At 39.9% G+C, this 8,006-nt stretch overlaps 1 long non-coding RNA gene across 1 annotated transcript; it reads left to right on the plus strand.

Moving 5' to 3' along the window:
* The first annotated feature begins 241 nt into the window (after window positions 1–241).
* LOC149948226 (uncharacterized) lies at window positions 242–1,276 on the plus strand. Its single transcript, XR_016480498.1, has 3 exons — window positions 242–358; window positions 440–545; window positions 656–1,276. It is a non-coding gene; the product is annotated as an uncharacterized LOC149948226 (long non-coding RNA).
* The last annotated feature ends 6,730 nt before the right edge of the window (window positions 1,277–8,006 follow it).

Genomic DNA, 8,006 nt, shown 5'->3' on the forward strand with positions numbered 1-8,006 from the left:
GGTGCCGTTAGTTAAATTTTTTTAGAAGATTTTGGTTACATCCGCAATATGGCACCGATTATTTTCTTATTTCTGATACTAAAAAATTTAAATAAAATGTGAAATGGTTGTTTCATGTGAATTTATGACGCAAGTAAGTACAACTAAATATTTTTAAATATTATATTTGAATATTGAAGTGTCAATTCTTTTTAACAGCCTAAAATAATGGGAAACATAAATAGCCAAGGCCTAACAACAATAACAATAGAAATTAATATATTGGAAATTAAATAAGATCAAATAACTTAATGAAAATAAATAAGAAATAAATATATAAGATAAAGCTTCGAAGTAGTTAAAAAAAGACGAATATGAGGTATGAGTTTAGTGCTGTATCTTCATCAATTTCCTGTCCAGTCTTTTCTGTGTCTTTTTGTAATCATGATCGAGATTTCAGGGCACTGTGCATGCAAAACTCAACGAAGAAACTTATCATGTTTTGAAATACAGTCGGACATGTTGAATCTATTGATGCTTGAAACCAAGTCTTGTCAATTCGACGTGTAATACATTTTTTCATACGCTCTTTGACATTGGCATGTGAGATAGTAGTTTAAAGCTATAGTATCAAATACCTCATTTGTTTCTGTAATAAACTTTAAAAAATTGTCAGTAGGTACTATAAGGCTACCAAAAGAAGAGTTCTTTGTTGTTTTGAAAAACTTGAAGAAGGAGAGCACATTTGTAGGATCAATAATTGGATTGTTCTTTTTGAGTTGGCTGAGGCAAGAGGAGCATTGGTGGTTGGAAAAACAGCGATGGATTAAATATCCTGATATATAGCTAAGGACATTTTGTTTAAGTAGATTTGGACTCTCAATTGAATTGCATATGCTCTGTTCGAATGTGTTTAGAAGATGATGACAATTGCGTGTTTAAATCTAAAGTTCTTTTACCATTGTGATTAACAACTAAAGTAATGTAATTTATTAAAATTATTTATTATTGAGATAAACAGTTTCAAATTTCAATTACCATTTTCTGAATTTTCGCATGAAATACTGTTGGACAAAGTGTAATTGTGTTTTCCTCTGAAATTGGTTGTGTTGCGTTTGTGACCAACGCGCTTTCTTCCAACCCATGTTCATATGTCGCGTATGGATATGCTATACATTTTAGTATATTAATTGTCAGTAAATTTTTTAAACCACATTAAGAACCCTTAGATGTTTTTCTTTATACTTCACTAACTGTACTGGAAAATGAGTAGTGTTAATAAAATATTGTTGGCACAGCTGATGGTATTAGACTATTTTTAGTTTTAATATTCATAAAACTCGTCAGTGAAATGATTAGAGCAAAACCTATGGTTAAAGTGTAGGTATTCCGTTGTTTTATTTGTCAGTTTCTCGTTTTTTACATTATCCAACTATGATAGGGAACTGAAATTTCAATAAGAAAGTTGAAGTAAAAATAAACCTATGTAAAAAACGCGTATTCACCGTTCTTTTTCCCTTAGAAACTTGAAAAATGATAATCGAGAATTCTTATTTTTCGTATTAGAACAATTTACGGCGGAACACAATGGTCCAGGCATATTTAAAACATTTAAAAACTACTTAAAATGTAAATTAAAAACGAATCAATTTTTGCGTCGTACTAAACTGAATCGCGCGCTAGGACTTCCGGATACGCTTGCAGCGCCATCAAACGTTCGGATCCTATGGGCATTTTCGACGAAAAAAATAAATACGGATTTTTGAACGAGAGACGCCTCTCAGTAGCGAAGCGACTTTACCCTCTCTGATAATATCCCTTAATAATTTTAATCCATCAGGATCGTCAAAATTCCAGAAGACCTTAGGCTGTGTCGTTGAGTCAGATGTTGATTGTACCGCATTTAGTGGCTGTTGGGCCGTAGTTGGAGATGATAGCTCAAGAAATATAGCATTATGGTCACTATCTACACTGGAAGTACCTTGCTCATCAATAATCATACTAGTAACACATCGAAAGGCTCCCTCACTAAATAGTGCATAGTCGATTGTTGTCCGCGACTGATGATCCCGCCGTGTGTGAACGCCTTGGCAGACTGGTGATAGGTTTCCAATAACCAGGGAGTTCTCATCCACGAAGTTCTTTAGCAATGTTCCGTTTTTATTTTCTAAACCGAGTTCCGCAATGTGACCATTGAAATCTCCCAGTATACATATCTCATTCCCTTTACCCAGTTCGATTAGGAGATCAGTCTGGAGACAGTCATATATAGCTTCATTCTGTTCAATAGAGGACGGTTTGCACCCAGTAGCGCAATAGACAATAGCGAAGCTCATATTAGGTATACTTTCAAGTTCGAACCATAAATGCTATTTACATTTCCTAACTCTAGAGACTATTTCATTTCCAGGTAACAGAACGCTGATTCCACCTATTTTTTTATCGCCCTTCACCCGATTCAGTTCAACCCATTGAGTGCCGCTTGGGACCATGGGTTCAGCGCTATCACGTAGGTGTGTTTCTGCTAATCCAAAGAAAGTTAAATGTTTTGAAGCCATAACTGCACCAAGCTATTGCCACTTCTGGGGCCTCGTACCTCCTTGGATATTTAGAAAACCGACACGAAGGACTGGCAGTGTTTTACTTTTCATGCTATTACGTTTTCCTCTTTTTGTCTTCTTACGTTTGACTACATTCCGTTGAAATCTGTCATCCAACTTAATATTATCGCAGTCCACTGTACCACTTAACACCATGGGAAGGTCGTGCTTGGTTGTCCACTGTGCGATCTTGCTGACCAAGCTGATGTTTCGGCTCAATTAATTGGTTATCTGACTTTGCATTACAATCTTGGTATCCATGTTGTTGTCTCGGTCCAAATCGTCTTAACTTGTACCGGAGTCTTTGGACGAGAGGGCGATCTGGCGCGAAAGTCATTTCCGAAATTTCTGAGATGTGACTGGTTTTCAGCTTACGGACTTCCTCTAAAATTATTGATCGACTCTCAATCGCACTGAAAGTTAGTTTTACTGGCCTTTCCCTCAGAGTTGTCCTGTTCCCGAACCTTTCTACGTTGGTAATCGAAACATCAGCTTTTGGCCAAAGCATTTGTTGGAACCACTTTTCCGCTGAGTCAGTTGTGTCAAATATGTCTGAGGCCACACCAAAGGCAATAAAATTCAACTGCAAGTCGCCGTCATCGATTTCATTTCGACTGGGGCCTCAGATTTCTCATTTATATTGTCCAACTTTATGGCCTGGGTTGTAATTTTGTCATTCAGTCGTTGGACCTCCGCCCTCAACTCTAATAAGGCTGCCTTATCCGGTGCAGTGAGTCTGTTTTCTAAATCACCAATCTTATCTTTATACGTCTGAACATGCGTCTGTAGACTGGTCACAGCTTTATCAATATTTGACAAACGGGACGACATGGCCAAGTTTTCTGATCGAATTTGGTCTTGTTCTGTCTTAACATCCTGGATCTTACTGGCAGTGGTTTTTTTCCGTAGATCAATCTCTCGTAATAAATCGGTGCGGATAGTATAAAATTTCTTATCCATTTGAGTTGACATAGAGTTGAAAAATATTGCCATTTGGGTTTGCATAACTGAGCCAAATTTTTCCATTATCCCATCTATATCTACTACTTGAATTTCGTGTTTGGCGATAATATCCAGACCCCGTGCTTGAACCCAATGTAGAATTTTTTTGACTTGCACTACGCAGCCCGAATCTTTTCTTTTCATCTTGAGAGCTCTCCTTAGGCTGGGTATTACATACACTGCACTTCCAAGTTTTTTTCACCGTATCTCCTAAAGGCTCCACTAACCCCACACAGACCAAATGATGCCAAAACTTACACCCGTTGCACTCAATCCAACTAACTGTCGACGCTTGGTTTACAGTTTTTGATGGATCTTCTTTTCCGCACACCATACAATTCACATTTCCTTTTCCGGGTACCATTGCCTCAATAGAGGTTAGAGGTTAGAGGTTAGAGTTTATTTTATTGCGGCACTAGTACACTCTTTTGTAAAAGAGCGGCTCCCTAGGTAGCGCAGCAAAATTAAAATGAAATAAGATAAAATAAAATACATAACAATACAATACAGCGATTATTACAAAACGGTATTAAAACTCGAAAACCAAAGTTATGACAACTTAAAAAGAACAATAGTAAAATAGTAAAATAGTAAAAGGTTAAGGTTAAATGGCAAAAATTAATATTATGGAGAGTACATTATAAACGCAAGAAATTTAACAAGTAACACAGTCACATTACAGGCAACGTGGGAATTAACCTAAATGAGTCCTGCGCCATTCCCGTTTGAGTAGCTGCCACTTTACTAAAATTGAAGCCACTATATTATAGTTCCAAAATCCACCCGATAAACCCAATACACTATCAAGAGATTTCCCAGAGCAAGCTATACGCCATTTGACGATATCTTCTCCCAGATCCTTAAGCGGACAAACGAATAAAATGTGCGACAAATCCTCACTGGCCTCTCCGCACATTCTACATTCTGGAGAATAGGGCCCAAGTTGTGATTGTCTAGCCCCTGTTAATAGAGAGCCTGTTCGCGCCTGAAATAATAGCCCGGAGTTAAAACCAGTGCTATAACAACTTTCTACACCCGGCTTTTGTTTGGCCTTATAGCTGTTCAAACTTTGTTTGCTTCCCACTTGTCCCCTCCACAGCACCATAGCAGCCTCCTCCATTTCCCTATTAACGCATTTGAGCCATTCCCTGTATGTGTTTGCTTGGCCCCTTTTTGATCCAACCTAGCTACCCTCTTTGTCCAATCTACTTCAAAACCATTCGAGCGTATGAAATCATAAGTCTTTTTAACCAGACGACTAGAATCGAGGAACTTAAGACGCCCTAAGTATCTAATTTTGCTCCTATACTCTCGGAAGACCATAGTGGACCAGCCCATTTCACCCTGAATAGCAGCATTAGCGGCAAATGGGCCAGAATTGAGAAGAGTTCTACCCACGTCCCGCTGATGAAGAGCTTCTATAGTAATTCCGCTAATAGCTTAATTTCGTTTCCATAGGTGAGGGCCGGTACCGCTACGCTCTTCCAAAGAGTTCTTCCTACGGAGTACTGATTATATGAGTTTTTGGCCAAATTGCTAACTGCCCATAAATAAATAAATACTATGTTATTTTAAAATAACATAGTATTTATTTAACATGATATTTACAAGTGTAGTTATATACAAGATTGCATGAATGCGGTCTTGTATCGGTAACGCCACCTCCTTCACTTTACATGACTAACGCTAACAGCGCCCTCTATATAGAGGATCCCTCAACATCTTCCCCTTTTAGTCCTTTTCTCAATGAAAGTAACTTTACATCAGATAATCTGACTGCCACACTGGTTTAGTTCTTTGGCTCGTTGGTCTCAATTTTGGCAATTGATTGCTCGTTGTCTGGAGGCGCACTCGCACATCTAAACCGTCCGATACTGCTGATTGATCATGATGAAGCTCTGCACTTCGCGTCCCTGGTATACGGTCATTTGATTCTGCCCTTGGCTGGGCTAGCTGCGTTGACTGAACTGACTGGACCGGTTGAGTCTGGTGTGACCGAGCTGGCTTGAACGGTTGCGCCGGAGGAACAGGCTGGTGTATTCGGGCTGGATGAAAAGATTGCATCGGTTGTCCAAGTTGTTGTGCTTGGACAGGTTGCACCGTCGGTATTCTTCTCCAATACCTCCTATCAGGATGAGGGTGTTCCATCACTTGAGTGTACGTTTGACTAGCTTGCCTCACACTATGAGGTAAATGTTCCGGTGTAGTCTGCTCCTTCTGATTAACTTCAACGCCCTCTTTAGGTATCTCAACCTCGGATTCCAGTGTTACTTTGAGAAATTTTCTGTTTCTTCGAAACAGTTGTCCTTTGGTGGTTTTCACTAGATACGAACGTGGTCCTACTTTTTTTTCTACTATCCCCAGTATCCACGGTGTATGTCGTTTATTTGTATCTATTCGCACTTTTTGACCATTATATAGTGGGGGAAGCTTTTGAGTTCCTCTGTCGTAAAATTTCTTCATTTGCAATTGCTTATGCATTATTCGTTCTGGAACGTCTGGAATCACTTGAGGCATTAATAGTTCATTGGACACTGGTAACAGACCTTGAGTTCGTCTAGCATAGAACATTTGATTAGGACTGACGCCGTCTTCTTTTGGAGTATTCCGCCACTCCAGCATGGCCAATCCAATATCTTGTTTACTATACAACGCTTTCTTCACTAGGCGCTTGGCCACTTTTACCACCGATTCTGCTTTTCCATTCGACTGATTATGATATGGGGACGTTGTAATGTGGGTAAAGCCCCACTGACGAGAAAAATTGTCGAATTCTTGACTGACAAAGTTGGTCCCATTATCTGTCACTAAGACTTGAGGTACTCCATGCCACGAGAAATGTTGTTTAGTGGCTCGAACTAGTGCGAGTGCTGTCGTCGATGGCAGTACGTCTAGTTCCCAGTAAAAACTGTAATAGTCCACCGTTATTAGGTAATTGAGTCCATTCAGAGTGAATATATCTTGCCCCACCATTTGCCAGGGGTGTCTAGGTATTTCATAAGGTCTCATGGGTTCTTGACGTTGTTTTACCATGAACGTATTACACGCACAACATCGACCCACATATTCTCGAATCGCGGCTGACATACCAGGCCAGTACACAAAATCTTTTGCTTTCCGGACTGTGGCCTCCGGCCCTACATGACTATAATGAATTCTTCGTAAGATGTGTTGTCTGATGGATCTGGGAATTATAATTTTGGGTCCTTTATATAAAATTCCATCGTGGACTACTATCTCGCCCTTAGCTTCCCAGTACTCTCGGAATCCCGGTTTTACTTGACTTCTAGCCACTGGCCACCCTTCCAAAACGACTTGTTTTAGCTCCTGCAAAACTCCATCTTTATCTGTGGCTGCTTGAATATACTTTAGCGTCTCCGTACTGATTGGTAAATATCGAGCCTGATCCGTCTCAGCTACTTCCTGGAGTACTGATTCCACTCTATGTACCGTTTCTTGGTCCCTATGGTCCGTCTCTGATGCTACGTCGGGTAACGAAGCGCGACTGAGCATATCCGCTATTATTAATGTGCTCCCTGGATGGTATTCCAATCGTAATCTGTAATTATGGAGCTGAAGAATCATACGCTGTAACCTCTTTGGCGCACTTCTGATTGGTTTAGAAAAAATCGGTACCAATGGTTTATGGTCTGTATGAACTGTTGTTAATTGCCTCCCTCCTATATATTGGTCGAAGCGAAGACATGAAAACAAGATCGCCAGGCACTCTTTCTCAATTTGCGCATAATTGCGCTCAGTCTCTGTTAATGACCGTGAGGCAAATGCCACGGGTTGACCTTCCTGGTACAATACTGCGCCCAATCCAGATTCTGAAGCATCACATTTAATTGTCACTTCCTTCTGTGAATCGTAATACGCAAGTACTGGTGCTTGTGCTATAAGTTGTTTAAGCTGACTAAATGCTGTACTTTGAGCTTGTTGCCATGTAAACATGGTATCCTTTTCTAACAGTACTCGTAACGACTCACTAACTTTCGACATTGATGGTAGAAAACGAGCTAAGTAGTTCACACTACCTAAGAATCGTTGTAAAGATTTTTTATCTGTCGGTGGTGGCATTTGAACTATTGCCCGTACTTTGGCAGGGTCTGGGAGAACACCTTGAGCTGTAATGAGATGTCCCATGTATGTAACTTCTGTGTTTACCAGCCTCATCTTACTTGGATTTAATACCAACTTTCTGTCTTGAGCTCGTTTCAGTAAAGCTGTTAAATTCCTGTTGTGATCTGCAATATATTCTTGCGGCGTGTCCCCTCTTCCTACCACCAAAATATCATCCGCGATGTCTTCCACACCGTCTAAACCGTCTATTAATTCCAATAGTCTACGTTGAAATTCTTCGGGAGCGGAGGTGAGGCCAAAAGGACATCGTTTATATTTATATCGACCAAATGGGGTCCAAAA

The sequence above is a fragment of the Leiobunum rupestre genome, chromosome 4 (assembly GCF_980474605.1).
Source record: "Leiobunum rupestre chromosome 4, qqLeiRupe1.1.hap1, whole genome shotgun sequence".
Lineage (NCBI taxonomy): Eukaryota > Metazoa > Arthropoda > Arachnida > Opiliones > Sclerosomatidae > Leiobunum > Leiobunum rupestre.